This window comes from Marmota monax, unplaced genomic scaffold (assembly GCF_021218885.2).
Source record: "Marmota monax isolate L192 unplaced genomic scaffold, Marmota_monax_Labrador192_F-V1.1 WCK01_AAM20220418_F8-fsc00166, whole genome shotgun sequence".
NCBI classification, from domain to species: domain Eukaryota; kingdom Metazoa; phylum Chordata; class Mammalia; order Rodentia; family Sciuridae; genus Marmota; species Marmota monax.
In genome coordinates, this window is record NW_026693344.1 from 3065548 (window position 1) to 3084542 (window position 18995).

The 18995-nt window shown below is 34.7% G+C and overlaps 1 protein-coding gene across 2 annotated transcripts in view; it reads left to right on the forward strand.

Annotated features, from left to right (window-relative positions):
- Nucleotides 1–18995, forward strand: part of Prkg1 (protein kinase cGMP-dependent 1) — a 1175746-nt gene that overhangs the window by 838625 nt on the left and 318126 nt on the right. The window lies entirely within an intron of this gene.

Sequence of the window (18995 nt, forward strand, 5' to 3'; positions counted from 1 at the left end):
TTTATTTGTCTGATTTTCCTAGGATTTAAAACGAAAACATGCTTAGGGCCAACAAATTCCTATTACTTTCCATGTAGTGTAATTTCAGGTCTGATATCAACATGCTAATGTTATAGCACTTCAGTCATTGGAGACACAATAGACATAGTCAATCAGCAGTTAGGGAAGCTTTCTCTGCTTCTGTGAGGGTGACAATTCCAGACACTCATTAATGAATCAAGCAGCATTTATTCTTCTACAACTGACTTATTTCACTAAGCATCATGTCACATAGGTTCATCCACGTTGTAGCAAATGACAGAATTTACTTCTATTTTAAGGGTGAATAATATTTCATTATATATGCCACATTTTATTTTATTCCATATTTTATTGGTACATTATAATTGTGCATAATGGTGGGATTTATTGTTACATATTCATATATACACACAATATAATAATATGTTTGCTCAATATCATTCTCCAATATTTCCTCTTTCTCTCTCCTCCTCCCTTCCCCTGGTGCCTTTCCTCTACTCTACGAATTTCCCTTCAATTTTCATGACTTCACCCCCCACTTTTCTTTCCCTTTTTCTTCTCTCACTTCCACATGTGAGAAAACACACAGGACCCTTGACTTTGGCTTATTTTGCTTAATATAATGATCTCAATTCCATCAATTTTCCTGCAAATGTCATAATTTCATCCTTTACATCTGTGTAAAACTCACTACATACCACATTTTCTTTATCTGTTCATCTGTAAATGAAAATATGCATTGTTTCCATGTCCTGGATATTGTGAATAATTCTGAAACCAATATGAGAGTACAGGTATCTTTTCAACGTCCTGATTTCAATTATTTTGAATATATTCCACCATCATTCCTACTCCCTTGCCCTCTCCTTTCCCTTTCCTTCCCTTTGCCCTATCTAAATCTCTATACTGCTTTTCAGATTAGCTGCACCAATTTGCAGCCCAAGTTCCCCAGGAGTGGTACTGTTGGATAATATAGTACTTCTATTTTTAATTTTTTGAGGAAATGCCCTATCATTTTTCATCTTAATTGATTGGCGGAACCATTTTATCCCACCAATAGTGTATAAGGATTCCAAGTCTTCCACATCAACAACACTTATTTTCTTTTTTTTTTCCTTCTTGCTTGTTTTGTACCAGGGATTGAATCGAGGGATGCTTAACTACTGAGCCATATCTCAGCCCTTTGTATTTTTATTTTGAGACAGGGTCTCACTAAGTTGCTTAGGGCCTCCCTGAATTGCTGAGTCTGGCTTTGAACTTGTGATTGTCCTGCCCTACTCTTCTAAGAATCTGAGATTATAGGCTTGTGCCACCAAGTCTAGTTTTTTTTTTTTTTTTTTTGTTGTTGTTGTTTAAACTGGTTGGTTGGGGTTAGCTTGTTTTGTTTCTTGATAAAAGTTACCATACCATGTATGAGGTGAAATTTATTTATTTATTTATTTATTTATTTATTTATTCTAATTTGTTATACATGATGGCAGAATGCAATTCGTTTCATATTACCACATATACAGCACAATTTTTCAAGACACTGTACACATAGTATTTTCACACCATTCATGTCTTATACATGTACTTAGGGTAATGATGTCTAACTCATTCCACCATCATCCCTACTCCCTTGCCTCCTCTTTTCCCTTCCCTCCCCTTTGCCCTATCTAAAGTTCCTCCATTCCTCCCATGTTCCCCCTGCCCCATCACCATTATGAGTCAGCATCCTCATATTAAAGAAAACATTCAGTCTTTGTTTTTTTAGGATTGGCTTGCTTCACTTAGCATTATATTCTTCAACTTCATCCAGTTACCTGCAAATGCCATGATTTTATTTTCTTTTAATGCTGAGTAATGTTCCATTGTGTATATATATGTCAAATTTTCCTTATCTATTCATCTACTGAAGGGCATCTGGGTTGGTTCCATAATTTAAGTATTGTGAATTGTGCTCCTTTAAACATTGATATCACTGTCCCTGTAGTATGCTGTTTTTAAGTCCTTTGGGTATAAACTGAGGAGTGAGACAGTTGGGTCAAATGGTGGTTCCATTCCAAGTTTTCTATGGAATCTCCATACTGCTTTCCACATTAACTGCACTAATTTTCAGTCCCACCAGCATTGTATGAGTGTGCCTTTCCCCCACATCCTTGCCAACACTTATTGTTGTTTATATTCTTGATAGCTGCCATTCTTACTGGAGTGAGATGAAATCTCAGTGTAGTTTTGATTTGCATTTCTCTAATTGCTAGAGAAGTTGAACATTTTTTCATATATTTGTTGATTGATTGTATATCCTCTTCTGAGAAGTGTCTGTTCAGTTCCTTGGCCCATTTATTGATTGGGTTATTTGTTTTTTCTGGTGTTAAGGATTTTGAGTGCTTTCTATAACCTAGAGAATGGTGCTCTATCTGATGTGCTTGTGGTAAATATTTGCTCCCATTCAGTTGACCTCACTGATTGTTTCTTTTGCTGAGAAGAAGCTTTTAAGTTTGAATCCATCTCATTTATTGATTCTTGGTTTTAATTCTTGTGCTACAGAACTTTTATTAAGGAAGTTGGGGCCTGATCTGACATGATGGAGATTTGGGCCTACTTTTTCTTCCGTTGGGTGCAAGGTCTCTAGTTTAATTCCTAGGTTCTTGGTCCACTTTTAGTTGAGTTGTGTGCATGGTGTGAGATAGAAGTTTAATTTCATTTTGTTACATGTGGATTTCCAGTTTTCCCAGCACCATTTGTTGAAGAGGCTATATTTTTTCCAATGTATGTTTTTGACGCCTTTGTCTAATATAATATAACTGAAGTTATGTGGGTTAGACTCTGTGTCCTTTATTCTGAACCATTGGTCTACATGTCTATTTATACCATGCTGTTTTTGTCGCTATTGCTCTGTAGTATAGTTTTAGGTCTGGAATAGTAATGCCACCAGCTTCACTCTTCTTGCTCAGGATTGCTTTGGCTATTCTGGGTCTGTTATTTTTCTAGATGAATTTAATGATTATTTTTTCTATAAGGAATTCCATTCAGATTTTGATTGGGATTGCATTAAATCTGTATAGTGCTATTGATAGTATGGTCATTTTGACAATACTAATTCTACCTATCCAAGAACAAGGTAGATCTCTCCATCTTCTAAGGTCTTCTTTAACTTCTTTCTTTAGCATGTTGTAATTTTTATTGTAGAGGTCTTTCAGCTCTTTCATTAAATTTATTCTCAAATATTTTATTTTTTTTTGAGGCTGTTGTAAATGAGGTGGTTTTCCTAGTTTCACTTTCAGTGGATTTGTCACTGATGTAAAGAAATGCCTTTGATTTATGGGTGTTGATTTTATATCCAGCTACAATGCTGACTCTAACACCTGGAGACTAAATAATATGCTATTGTGTGGGTTATGAAAGATATCAAAGAGGAGATTAAAAAATTCTTAGAGATAAATGAGAACACTGATACAACATATCGAAATCTCTGGGACACTATGATGGCATATGATATGCCTAAACTAAATCAGGATGATGTACACAATTTAAACAGATCAATTTCAAGCAAGGAAATAGAGGACGCCCTCAGAAGCCTACCAATCAAGACAAGCCCAGGACGGGATGGATATACAACTGAATTCTTTAAGACATTTAAAGAAGAACTAAAACAAATATTTCTCAAACTATTCCATGAAATAGAAAAAGAGGGAACACTTCCAAATGCATTCTATGAGGCCAATATCACACTGATTCCAAAACAGACAATGACACATCAAAGAAAGAAAACTTTAGAACAATGTCTCTAATGAATATAGATGCAAAAATTCTCAATAAGATTCTGGCAAATTGAATACAAAAACATTTCAAAAAGATAGTGCACCATGATCAAGTAGGGTTCATCCTAGGAATGCAAGGTTAGTTAAACATATGGAAATCAATATGTAATTCATCACATCAATAGACTCAAAGATAAAAATCATATGATCATCTCAATAGATGCTGAGAAAGCATTTGATAAAATACAGCAATCCTTCATGCTCAAAACGCTAGAAAAACTAGGGATAACAGGAACATATCTCAACACTGTAAAGGCTATCTATGCTAAGCCCCAGGCCAACATCATTCTAAATGGAGGAAAATTGAAAGTATTCCCTCTAAAAACTGAAACAAGATAGGGATGCCCTCTTTCACCACTTCTATTTAACATAGTTCTTGAAACTCTAGGCAGAGCAATCAGATGAAAGAAATTAAAGGGATATGGATAGGAAAAGAAGAACTCAAATTATCACTATTAGCAGACAATATGATTCCATACAAAGAAGACCCCAAACATTCTACCAAAGGTGAAATTTCATTGTGTGTTATTTTATTTTTTATGATGATTAGCCTTGTTGAGTACTTTTTCATATACCAGTTGCCATCTGTCTGATATCTCTGGAAAAATGTCTATTCAAGGTTTTACCTATTTTTTTAAATCAGCTTTTTTTTTATTCATTTGCTATTCAGTTGTAGAAGGTGTACATGTTTATATAAAATATTGCCCTCTTTTCAGATAAATGGTTGCCAGGAGCTGAAGTCACAGAGGAGGAAATAGAATAGTTTTTCAATAGTAAAACATTTCTCTTGTGAAAATGAATGTATTCTAGAGGTTTGCTTTATAACATAGAACCTATAGTCAATAATATGCTATTGTGCACTTTAAAATATATTAAGAGGATATATCTCATGTTGAATCTTCTTACCACCAAACAAAAATTCACAAAAGAACACAAGAAGTTTTTGGAAGTGATGGATATTCTTAGCTACTTTGATTGTATCTCAGGTATATGTATATGTCAAATTCATCAAGATGTGTACATTAGGTGTGTGGAATTTTTGTACACCAATTATACATTAATAAAATTAAAAAGGTTAAAAATATAAAACTGAAGTCAGTGAAATGTTGACCACTTTTGGCATGCCTTTTCCTAGCCTGAATATCCCAGGTCCTAAGTGAGGGCCAATGCCTTGTGGCAGAGAATTTCTGCAATTTATGGAACAATGACTGTAAACCTTATTCCTAACCTTGGTACAGACACAGCCATTTAAATTAGAGTGGTAGTAATTACTAATGATAAGTAGTTATAGTATGTATTCTCTGACCTGGATCTTATGCTGAAAGTGATTTAACATAGTTATATCATTTAATACCACGTAAGCCCAGTTTTGCTATCTATTTTTAGGCAAACTTAGTTCAAATTTAGGCAGTCCGCTTAAAATGAAGGAATTTGATTGTTTTTTAATGACTCTTAAGTATTAGTAGCAAGACTGCCTTATCAAGAGTGGTAGTAAGTTGCTATAGGATTTGAACATGGAAACTTAGTTCTTGTATTCATGTTTTCTAAAATTTTAAAATGAAAAATGAAACTTTCTTGGTAACAATAGACTTAAGATTAGTGAAATAAAACCAAAGTAATTGTTCTTACATTTCCAGGAAAACATATCTGGTCAACAATTGTGTTCAGAAATTATTTTTCATGGGAAAAAGTGGAAAGTTTATATTTAAATATTCAAAATGCTATCAAAGAAGAAACACTCATATTAAGTATTAATGTATAAAAGATTCCCTATAGAGTGACCTCTGAATTCTATGTTATCTTTAGAATATTTACTTATGCACAAGGGTTATTATTTATTAAGTGTTAACTTTGGATCTCTATTTCAAGTCAACATAGGAAGAAAAACATTGTTAACATTAAAGAACATCTTTGATTATGGGATTTGAATTGAATACTTCATCACTCACATTTTATTAAAGCAGTTACCTCAAGATAAGATATCCGTGGATTGGTTTTGAAAGATAAAACACTTGTTTCAGTGATAAAATTTGACCATATGTCATTTGCCAGGCATTAAGCTGAAGGAATTGAAACTGTACCTGTTCAATGTAATAGCAGAGTGGGTCAAGAATCGGCAAACTTGGCTGTAAAGGGCTAAAGAACTAATATTTTAGGCTTGCATCCTTTATTGTCTCTGTTACATTTATCAAACTCTGACAGTGTTTCATGAAAGCATCCATAAATAATACAGAGTAAACATGAACTTTTCCAGCAAAATTCAATTTACATAAATATGTAGTAGGTTAGTGGACAGTGGTTTGATAATCTAGGAGGAAGCAGAGAAATAAACTGAAATTCCAACATAATAATTGCTATAACAAGAAGCAGACCCAGATTCCTCAGAGCATGGATTAAGGACAGCTAAATGTTTTTTTTCCCCTTACTTAGAGAATATTATAACTGAACTTCCTCTTAGAAATAAGGACAACTCACAAAGGAGCCATGCTAAAATTTATTCTATGTTAAGAACAGAAGCTGTTGCTAATCTTGTTACCTTAATAGAAAACTATGTTTCCAAATTACATAGCATGGGATTTTAGTTCCTCGTTAATTTACTAAGTATTCCCGAGTAAGAAGGAATTCAGTTAAATTTGGAAAATACTCTTTTCCTCTCCAGGTTGCTTTTTAAATTTTGTTGTTGTTATCTGTTTTTTAAAAACAAAGTGAAGGAGGTGCTGGGGATGTAGCTCAGTTGGTTGAGTGCTTGCTTTGCATGCACAAGGTCCTTGGTTCAATCTCCAGCACCACTGCCAAAAAAAAAAAAAAAAGTGAAGGCTTCAATAAGTCCTATAATAAAGAAAAATTTCAGATTCTGATATTCAGAAATTCCTTATTCATGGAGTCCATCTTTCAGTGTAGAAAACTTATTGATATAGTTTACAAGTAGTGTTTTCAATACTGTAGTTTTGTAAAATGTCTTAGACTAAGAATAAAAAGCCCTGAAGCCCATGTGTAGGTGTCTACATTCCAGAAGCATCTTGAATGGATGGATGGCTCCTCAGCATGAGAATTTCTGAATAACAGGTATCCAGCCACAGGAAGATGAGCATATGGGTAAGATTCAGTCACCAGAGGGTTTGAAGTTTCAGAGAGAACAAGAAGCAAACTCCCTTTACAAATTAGAAAATTAGTGAAATTCTAGAATAATAGTTCTAAACTTTGGACAGTATCATTCCCCAGAAGATTTTGATTGTCACAAGGTCCAAGAATGCCACTTGCATTTCATGGATAGGAATGAGAGATGCAAAACTTTCTGCAGCACATAGAACAGCTGCACAATGAAGATATATGCTGTCCCAAATACCAGGAGAGCCCCATGGAGAAACATTGCTATGAGTGAAGCTTAGCCTGTGGGGGCAGAGGATCATCTCCCAACATCCCAATCATTGGTTAGAAAACCGCCACGGTAACTAGTGGAGTGATTATCATTAGTCTAGCCATTAAATATTTCAAAAGTCAAATGTTCCATTTTCAACGATCAGATGTAATTTGTTTAATGCTATAAAAACCCATGAAATTTATTTTTTGATTCAGGCATAGGAAATTCTATGATTTGCAGAGCAAATATCAGGTACTGTGTGATTTTTTGAATTGGCCAGTGTTAGATGCTGTGAGGCATTTCAGAAGCGAGTTTAATAAAGTGCGTGATTAGTGCCTCACCTCCTGATGGTCCTTTTGACAGGAGCACTGCAGTAACCTGAGTTCTGATTTGGAAAGTAGACCATCAGTGATATTTTTAAAAGGCTGCCCTAACATTCTTTGATAAGAAGATTCTGTCATTCAATAAATAGCTTTCTTTTCTAAATTCTTCTTGAGTAAATAGCCTCAGTGAAATGTGCCTGTAGTTCCTAAAAAGTACCAGGCCAAACAGTCTTTCCAAGATCAGAATAACTGTAAATGAGGCATGATTTTGGAATGTAAGAAGTGCTCCTTCCTGTGGGCTGATGCAGCCCCTGTCAGGGTGAAATTGGTAGAATCCAGAGTACGGGTGGGCTGCATTTCAGCCTGCTATGAGACACCTACAACACTGCCTTATACAGTGTGAAAACTGTGACCCTTGGTCAAATCCATTATCCCTTGGTTGCATTGGGCTGATTGCATATATTACTTTAATTTGCATGTTTTAAGTAGCTACTACATGACATACTCTATGTTACAGGTAGCACTACACAAGCTAAATTATATTCCCCTTTAATTGAGTGCTATCCCTATGGCATTACCTGTTCTAAGTGCTTTGCATTTATTTATAATGACAGTAGTTCAATGAACTAGGATTTGTTGTTTTAATTCTTCAACTAAGGAAGCTTATGGCTTTAATAACTTCCTTGTAGTTATGGCTAGCAAGTAGGGTTTTGCAATTCAAACCATATTTTTTTCCTGATTCTAAAATTTCTGCTATTAATTACTATAAAATAGGTCTATTAATTTACAGATTATTGAGAGGAGACAAATATACCAACAGATGGTTATGAATGTGCCATTTAGGTGTATACCTAATTAGATGTAGATGTATTATATGTGTATGTATGTGTATGTAGTGTATGTGCCATTTAGGTGTATACCTAATTAGATGTAGATGTATTATATGTGTATGTATGTGTATGTAGTATATGTGCCATTTAGGCGGATACCCAATTAGATGTAGATGTAGAAAGAAAGTTGTCAGGGACAGAAAAGGTTGTTCTTTTTTTTTTTTAGTTCTAATCAGTTATACATGATGGCAGACAGCTCTTTGATTCTTTGTACACAAAGGGAGCACAGTTTTTCACTTTTCTGGTTGTACATGAAATAGAGTCACACCATTCATGCAATCATACATTGCATGGGGGTAGAGCTCAGTTGGTAGATTTTTGTCTAGTATGAGATAACTGTATTTATGAGGATTTGTCTCTGTGTCTTCTATTCTGTACCATTGCTCTACATGTCTATTTTGGTGCCAATACCATGCCATTTTTGTTGCTATAGCTCTACAGTGTAGTTTAAGTTCTGATATTGTGATGCCTCCTGCTTCACTCTTTTTGCTAAGGATTGCTTTGGCTATTCTGGGTCTCTTATTTTTCCCAATGAATTTCATGATTGCTTTTTCCATTTGTATGAAGAATGTTGTTGGGATTTTAATTGGAATTGCATTAAATCTGTATATTGCTTTTGGTAGTATGATCATTTTGACAATATTAATTATTCTATTCAAGAACATGGGAGATCATTCCATCTTCTAAGGTCTTCATTAATGTCTTTCTGTTCTGTAATCTTTATTGTATAGGTCTTTCACCTCTTTTGTTAGATTGATTCTTCATGGATGAACCTTAAAGACATTACATTCAATCAATGATTTAGATACAAAGGCTGGATATTATATGAATTCCACTTATTTGATGCATGTAGCATAGTCATATTCTAGAGACAGAAGAGAATAGTGTTCTCCTGGGGCTGAGGGGAAAAAGGAATGGGGAGTTATTATTTTAATGGGTATAGAGTTTTACCTGGAAATGATAAAAAAAAGTTCTGGGAATGGATAGCGGTGATGGCTGCAGGACAATGTGAATGTGCTTACTGCCACTGTGCACTTAAAAGTATTTAAGTTGACAAATTTAATGTCATATATATTTTACTGCAATTGTGAAAAATACAATGAGGTTTTATTTATTTATTTACTTATTTTACACAATCTCATGGCCTCTTGAGTTAGATTTTCTAATGACTTCAAATTTTAGAAACTCCTGGCCACGGATCTAGCATAAGATTCTTCAGAGTTGAAAATTAGATTAAAATCAGATCTGAAGGTTTATAGTTGTATATAACATAGAAGATATTTTTTTAAGACATTAGTCTTAGGATTTTAAAATTTTTAATAAGTAACTTCATCACTTATTAGAATAGTATTTTAATTTGAAAGCAATTTAAATATATTCTTCTAGATTATTTCATGGCAACTGCTTGAGATTACTTGCAACAGACTTAATATTTCTGCATTGGGGATAAAAATGCTGAGTTTCATTGAGCTTAAAGTGAATTACCTGTTTATTACACCTGCTATCTCTAGTTGTGATAATAGAGAAGATATGTAATTGATGAGAATATAACTCTTTTCTAAATGAAGGTTGATGAAAAAAATAATAGACTTCTCTTTTTTTATTCACTTAAAAATTGTTAAATTTTCTGCCATCACTGAATTGATCATTTGAAATAAATCAAGAGGTCTGAGAGACTGCAGTATAGTTTGCATAAGGAAAGACATGAAGTATAAGGCTTATGCAGAGAAGGGTAGGATTTGGCTGTTGCACTCAGTAAGGATGGGGGAGGAGTGGATGAGTAAGAAAGATGACAACACAATCTCGTGTTTACAAATGCCTGGCCCTAAGTCCCTTAGTGTAGAAGGGCTCCCTCTGGTTTCTTAACTTGTGACCACAACTTGGTGAGAATCCAAGAGGATGTGCCTCACCCCACCCCTTCTAGTTCAAGAATCAGGACCTTGTAATCAGAGATTTCCTGCTTAAATAGCCCTGCGGCTCTCTTCCAAGTGTCTTAACTGTTCCTTTCCAGCTTCTTTATTCTTGCTCTACCATTTTACCCATTCCTTTATTTGAGCATTGGTCAAAACATAGCAGTATCTGTGTGTTTTATTTTGAATTTATTTTAATTAGGTATATATGATAGCAGAATGCATTTTGACTTGTTGTACACAATTGTAGCACAACTTTACATTTCTGTGGTTGTACACGATGTAGCATCACGCCATATGTGCAGTCATACATGTACCTAGAGTAATGATGTCCATCTCATTCCACCATCTTTCCTGCCCCCGTTCCCCCTCCCAACTTCTCTTTCCCCTTTGCCCTATCAAAGTTCCTCCATTTTTCCCATGACCCCTCCCCCACATTATGGGTCAGCATCCACTTATCAGAGAGAACATTCAGGCTTTGGTTTTTTGGAATTGGCTTACTTTGCTTAGCATGATATTCTCCAAATCCATCCATTTACTTACAAATGCCATAATTTTATTCTCTTTTAATGCTGAGTAATATTCTGTGGTGTATATATACCACAGTTTCTTTATCCATTTATCTATTGAAGGACATCTAGGTTGCTTCCACAGTTTGGCTATTGTGAATTGTGCTGCTATAAACATTGATGTGGCTGCATCACTGTAGTATGTTTTTATTTATTTATTTTTTACATACATGACAATAGTGGAATGTACTACACTCATTATTACCCATTTACAGCACAAGTTTTCTTAACTCTGTGTAGTATGTTGTTTTAAATTCCTTTGGGTAAATACCAAGAAGTGGGATAGCTGGGTCAAATGGTGGTTCTATTCCAAGTTTTCTAAGGAATCTCCATACTGCTTTCTAGATTGGTTGTACCAATTTGCAGTCCCACCAGCAATGTATGAGTGTGCCTTTTCCAACATTCTCACCAACATTTATTGTTGTCTGCATTTTTGACAGTTGCCATTCTGAATGGAGTGAGATAAAATCTGAGAGTAGTTTTGATTTGGTTTTCTCTAATTACTTGAGATATTGAACATTTTTTCATATATTTGTTGATTGAATGTGTATCTTCTTCTGAGAAGTGCATGTTCAGCTCCTTAGCCCATTTATTGATTGGGTTGTGTTTTTTTTTTTTTTGCCAAGTTTTTGAGTTCTTTATATATCCTAGAGATTAGTGCTCTATCTGACGTGCATATGTCAAAAATTTGCTCCCCGATTTCTTGGAAAGCTGGGAATGGAGCCACCATTTGACCCAGCTATTCCCCTTCTCGGTCTATTCCCTAAAGACCTAAAAAGAGCATGCTACAGGGACACTGCTACATCGATGTTCATAGCAGCACAATTCACAATAGCAAGACTGTGGAACCAACCTAGATGCCCTTCAATAGACGAATGGATAAAAAAAATGTGGCATTTATACACAATGGAGTATTACTCTGCATTAAAAAATGACAAAATCATAGAATTTGCAGGGAAATGGATGGCATTAGAGCAGATTATGCTAAGTGAAGCTAGCCAATCCCTAAAAAACAAATGCCAAATGTCTTCTTTGATATAAGGAGAGTAACTAAGAACAGAGTAGGGTCGAAGAGCATGAGAAGAAGATTAACATTAAACAGGGATGAGAGGTGGGAGGGAAAGGGAGAGAGAAGGGAAATTGCATGGAAATGGAAGGAGACCCTCAGAGTTATACAAAAGTACATACAAGAGGAAGTGAGGGGAAAGGGAAAAATAATACAAGGGGGACAAATGAATGTCAGTAGATGGGGCAGAGAGAGAAGAGGGGAGGGGAGGGGAGGGGAGGGGGGATAGTAGAGGATAGGAAAGGCAGCAGAACACAACAGACACTAGTATGGCAATATGTAAATCAATGGATGTGTAACTGATGTGATTCTGCAATCTGTATATGGGGTAAAAATGGGAGCTCATAACCCACTTGAATCAAAGTGTGAAATATGATATATCCAGAACTATGTAATGTTTTTAACAGCCAACAATAAAAAATTAAAAAAAAAAATTTGCTCCCCAAATATAGGCTCTTTGTTCACCTTATTGATTTTTTTTCTTTTGCTGAAAAGCTTCTTAGTTTGAGTCCATCCCATTTATTAATTCTTGGTTTTATTTCTTGTGCTTTAGGAGTCTTGTTAAGGAAGTCAGGGCCTAATCTGAGATGATGAAGATTTGAGGCTAAGATGGAAAGATCTCCCATGCTCTTGGATAGGCAAAATTAACATTGTGAAAATGGCAATACTACCCAAAGCACTATACAGATTCAATACAATTTCAATTAAAATCCCAATTGTCATTTCTTATAGAAATAGAAAAAGTAATCATGAAATTCATTGAAAAATTGAGAGACCCAGAATAGCCAAAGGAATCCTTAGCAAGAAGAGTGAGGCAGAAGGCATCACAATATAAGACCTTTAACTATACTACAAAGCTATAGTAACAAAAATGGCATGGTATTGGTGCCAAAATAGACTTGTAGACCAATGGTACAGAATAGAAGACACACAGACAAACCCACACAAAACATTATGTCGTACTAGACAAAGGTGCCAAAAACATACATTGGAGAAAAGATAGCTTCTTCAACAATTGGTACTGGGAGAACTGAAAATACATATGCAGCAAAATGAAACTAAACCCCTATCTCTCACCATATACAAAATTCAAAGTGAGACCTAGGAATTAGACCTGTATCTATGTTTTGTGGGACACTGGTTATGATAGATGGAGGTTGACTATACCAAGAAACAGGGTTTACAAATGTTACAGATGGACCTGGAGAACAATTTATTCAAAGATAAATTATTGAGATATTTTCCCTGATCTTCTTCCTTTCCCCATTTTCAAAGCACGTTAGTAGGCTCTTCCCATTTCTTGGTAAGACTTTTCATCAATACCAAAAACTTCTAGAAGGTAAGACTCTTCCCATTAATTTTAAAAGCCCAAATTCATTTGAAAGAGATTATTAAGTGTCTATAATCATTTAGAAGAAAGAGGAGGACTTTGGAGACATCTCTCCAACAGTAGGTCTCTACATGAATCTTCCCAGGGAAGTTGACATGAAGCATCAGCATTCCAAGCCTGACCAAAGTTCCTTCCTCCCCTTATGCACAAAAGCAGAAAGCCAGTGAACTTTAAGGGTCCTTTTTAACTTCAATAGCAAGAACCTTAGAGACATTATTCCCCAAATTTGGGGCATGACATGCTGTGTAGTTTTAGGTATGACTTTGATAAAGAGCTAAACAACACATGTGATTAAATATCTTACTAAACAAGAACAGTTGATACTCCAAATGAAATATATTTTGAATTTTAATAATGAAGAAATATAGTATTTCCAACATTGTATGATAAGGGCTAAACATCCCTGATAGAAAATAAATTTGGCAGGAATGGATAGAGTAGATTGGATTGAGATATAGGGTGAGAGACTCAGGGAAGGAAGATTAGTTATTGCATAACACCAGGATTGATGCCAAATCATCCAATAAAGGAAAAAAAGTATGTCAGGGACAAAAAAAAATTGATGAATTTACTAAAGGGATTGATAAAATAGCTATCATGTTAAAAGCATTTTTACCTTAATCCTCATCAATATAAATTGACTTGCTTGGTTAAGCCAGAGATTTCTTCTTTTTTCTGTAAGAAGCCAGTGGCACAGAAATAAGCAATACCTATCAATGTCGGTAGCATTAAATGTAATACAAAACTGATTCTTTATGACAGAATCAAAAAACTCCTGTTCTCTAAATGCTACCCCAAGACAATTGATATAATTATGCCTTTTTTCTAGGTAGAGAATAGTGTTGAACTATTTTTAGACCTCTGTTTTTTCAGGGGATGTAGGGTCACATCCAACACTCTTTGGTTATAACCTTTTGACAAAATGTAATATTTTACTACTAAGTAGGATTTTTTAAAAGATTGCTTGTAAAGTAGAAAAAATGTTTAAGCTGTATTTAAAGGTTCCCTTCAACCTCAAGGAGCCATCCTTTTGTCCCCTCTACTCTCTTACCCCATGCCCAGTCTATCAGGAAATCATGCTTCTTCAACTTTCAAAATATAACAGTTCATCTGCTTCTCAGCACATGTATTGCTTCCATCCTGTCCAGATCTCTAATCTCTATCATCAGTCTTATAACAACAGACTTTTATCTGGTCTACCAACTTCTACTCTCTCCCCTTTACTGTTTATTTGTTTTCCTTTATAGGGGGGCCTCTAACATGTAAATAAGCTCTTGTCACACAGGGGCTCAGAGTTTTGCAGTAGCTCCACATCTTAGAGCCATGTCCTTGCAATGGTCTCCAAGATCATAGTGATCTTCCACCATCTTCTTGATGCCTGCTATTCTTCCACTCCCCTAAGTCATTGAAATCTAAGCACCTTTTTTTTTCTGCCTCCACAAGCCACCAGGCATATTATACCCTTTACTCATTGTGCTCCCTCTGCCTGGGTGCTCTTCCCCAGATTTCCAATGAACTAGCTCCTTCACTTCTTTCAGATTTCTGCTTAGATTTTACCTTCTCAATGAGGACATCTTGGTCACCCCATTTAATCTTTCAGCATGCCTCTCCTCTCATAGTAGTTCCTGTTACTCTGTTCTGTTTAATCATGGTTTGGAAAGCTCTTATGTTCATAGTGACAGATAAAAGTTTTTTTTAGTTTTAATTTTAATTTCTAAGTTTGAATTTTATCATTAGCAATAAGTGCTCTTATTGCCCTAGAAGTGTCAGACTTACTTTGTTCATTTAGGAAAAAGAAATGCCTGCCAAATACCCATCTGAATAACCAGTTTTGTCAGTCATTCTCCAGTAAAAAGTTATGCTCCATGAAAAAAGTGGCTAATTAACCTTGCAACTCTGGCAGCCATTCACATGATTTTCCTTGAGAAAACAGTCATGTTTCAGTATGCAAAAGTTCAGTATGTGAACTTGCCATTTTGTTATATACAATATTAAAACTCAAGGGTTAAAACAATGTATTTAATAACTTTTACTATTTCAGCAAAAATGATTTTAAAATGAAACTGACTTTTTTTTTTTAAATATTGTTACTGCCACTGTGTGATATTTGACAGTGCTGCTTAATAGGCAGAGGTCACCATCACTTTTGCATTGTCAGTGCGAATTTGATATTCATCAGGTTTTTCCAGGTTAAACCATAAGATTAAAAAAAGTCTTCAAGTCTACTTTTTAAAAAGTTATTTGAGACTTATTGCAGTTACTACTTATGTTTGTTGCCACATATTCATACTCTTTGATAACCACTTGGTTCTGGTACTAGATAAATATAAGGTAAAACTCAAGCCAGCCATGTCTGTAACTATATTCTTTTATTTGTAAGGCAAAGGTACCACTCAGTAGGCAAAATCTTAACTCAGTTTTTTTTTCTGTAAAAATTTTAATTCAAAAAGGTACTCTATCATTGGAGAGAGTCAGTGCAATGATTTCTTTTCTGATTTTGCATCCTACGGGCATTCAATAAAGTTACTTCTATAGGAAGTGATTGCTTTATTAGCTGTTGTTGGGCTTCTTCACTAAACACAACATGGTATCTGCCTGTAAGACACTTCATTGGCTTTTTCATTTGTAATTTGAAAAGCTATACTAAGAGACTTTTGGATTTAAAAAAACTCAATATCAACATTTTAAAAACTCAGTTTCTTTTTTCTCTAAAGTTTGAATGATTTGTCTCAAAATGATATCACTGGCATGATAATATTTTCTAGAAGTATTATTGTGAAAGATAAGTTATTATCATTTATATGCTGAGAGAAAGATAGCTTTTATTCTTATGTTTTTATTTTTTATTTACAGCATCTCTAAGTTTCTTTGGACTAGATTTCTTCCATCTGTGAGTTAGAAAATTCTCTGATGTGTCATTTTATATTTTCCAAATGTCTCTAGAGTTAGAAATTGGCAGCTGTGACTTGAGAATATGAATCTTCTTATTACCCTTTCGAAGAAAATGATCACATTTTTAAAAATAAGGAAAATAAAGCAAACTTTCTTTATTAAATTCTTAATAAGTACTATAAATTGTAAAGCTGTGACAGTTTTAAATAAAATTTTAAAAGAGGGACAGAAGATTTAGCACAGTGGTAGAGTGACTAGTGTGCACAAGACCCTGGGTTTTTTTCCTGGCATAGCAAAACAAACAAAAATTAGAATATTTTCAAAGAAACATGAAACTATTTTTTGCAAAACTTCTTGTTTTTCCACTTAGATGCAAGGAAAACTTCATTAATTTAAAAGAATGATTCATTGGATCTAATGTTATTAACACATATAATGAGAACTTGTACAAGCACAAAGGAAGTAATGAAAACAAACTAATATCTGTAAACAGCACATTCATATTAGAAATTTACTACTTTAAATAATTCTAGAAAACACAAGAGCATGTGAGCAGATATTCCATTAGCCATCAAAGAGACAATATCATCATATGTCAGGTAGCCCATGAAGAATTTTACTGGATACATGTGAAAGAATAATAGTGAAAAAGGAAAATTACAACTTAGAGTTATTATAAAAATAGTTTTAACTTAAGCCAGACATGAGTGCACACACCTAAATCCCAGTGGCTTGGGAGACTGGGGTAGGATGATACAAGTTCAAAGCCAGCCTTAGCAATTTAGTGGGGCTGTAAGCTAGTTAGCAAGACCCTGTTTCAAAATAAAAAGTAAAAAGAGTGGGGACATGGTTCAGTCATTAAGCATCCCTGCGTTTAATCCCTAGTACTAAAAGGAGAGAGAGAGAGAGAGAGAGAGAGAGAGAGAGAGAGAGAGAGAGAAAATTGAAGATAGTTTTAATCCCCATGGAAAGGCTTTTAAGATTCCTTTAATAATAGCTGTTGCTGTAGAGAATTGTCATCTTTGTACCCCCAGGTTATTTGGGGGGGGGGGCGGGAGTGGTACTGGGGATTGAACTCAGAGGCATTCAAACACTGAATCACATCCTAAGCTCTATTTTGTATTTTATTTAGAGACAGGGTCTCACTGAGTTGCTTAGCACCTCCCTGTTGCTGAGGCTGCCTTTAACTCCAAATCATCCTGCAACAGCAGCCTCCAGAACACCTGGGATTACAGGTGTGCACCCCCTCACCTGGTGATTCACCAGGGATAAATGGTGTGACCTTAAGCAAACAGTCAAGGGCAGCATTGTCTTATCTGTAAAATGGATGACAATAATGACTATATAAGACTGATGTAAAAATAAACCTTATATTACCTATAAAATCTTTAGCCCAATAAACAGCAAATAAAGATCCCTCAAATCTCATTTTCTGTTACTGTCATTACAAATTCCAAGTCCTTGCTTCATTTAATTAGAAAAACAGTGGAAAATTGCCAAACTTTAAATCATCTCCATTATATTATATTTAAGTGCAATTATCTTACTTCAGGTCATTGCAAGTCCTTAGTGAACTGAAACGTTTGAACCCATCTGTAACAATTTCATGTAATTAGCATGTAATTGTTGGAATAAATTAGTTTCAGCATAAAAGAAAATATTTTTCTCTAGTGTTAAAACATTTTCTCTGGAAGTCTGTTTTTGTTATTGTTTGTCTTAAGTTATATAAATCAGATAACTCTATCTTGAGGTTTCATTTGTCCATATTAGTGGAAACTCAATGTCAGTGGAAACTCAATATCTTTTGAAGTATTTGGGAAAATTCAACTACAATATTTCATGAGTGGAATTTCAAGCTATGAACATGTTCAATTTTTTTTCTTGATATTCAAGCTTCTAGTAGACTTGTAATTCTTAGCAAATTAATTACATGACAGACTTAGCTAATGTTTTGAGAATAGAGACTTAGGATTTTAAAGATGGCTACCACAGTGTTTTAAGAGTAACATTAAAGTGAAAATACTTCTTTTTCTGTCAAATGATTTTTCCCCTTTTGTTAAGTACAGAAGTGCATCAGTGGTTACTGATATTTTAAGTGTTTCTTCTTAAAAATATCCTTTATTTTTTGTTAATAATAAACACTTTGCAATATTTTGAGGCATTTAAAATGGATTGCAAATCATAAAATATATTGTATTTAAAATGTCCTCCTAAATATTAATGTTTTTGTTTTTGTCTAGTGTATTAGATGGCCAAGTAAAGACCCTTTTTTCCCCTCATGGGTAATATCCATCATGACAACGGAAATATTTCAGAATGGCTTAACATAGATACAACCCAGATTGAAATAAAAGTTTAGCACAGAAATAAAGGACTGTTTGAAGAAGTATATTATAAAGCTTGTTTTTTCCTCAAATACTCAATAGAATAGAAACTCTAATTTTTCTAACATCTCAGAAGAAACTGAAATAGAACCTCATTAATAGAACAAGGAAGGGCTCAGTTTCTCAACCTGCATAACTCATGGAAACAGCTTCCTCTGTCTTCTGCTGTCTCTTTCTGTGATGCATTCCATCCAGCTGCTGAAATGGACTGCCTTCTGGAAATTAAAAACCACATGTCTCAGACCACAGCAGTAAATCTGGCAGAACAGATGGTCCTGGGTGAATTGCTACACCACTGCATAAAACCTTGGGATTTCATCAACAGGCTTTAACCTAAGTAACAGGAATTAGAGTGACAAATTAACAGCTAAACTTGCATGCTT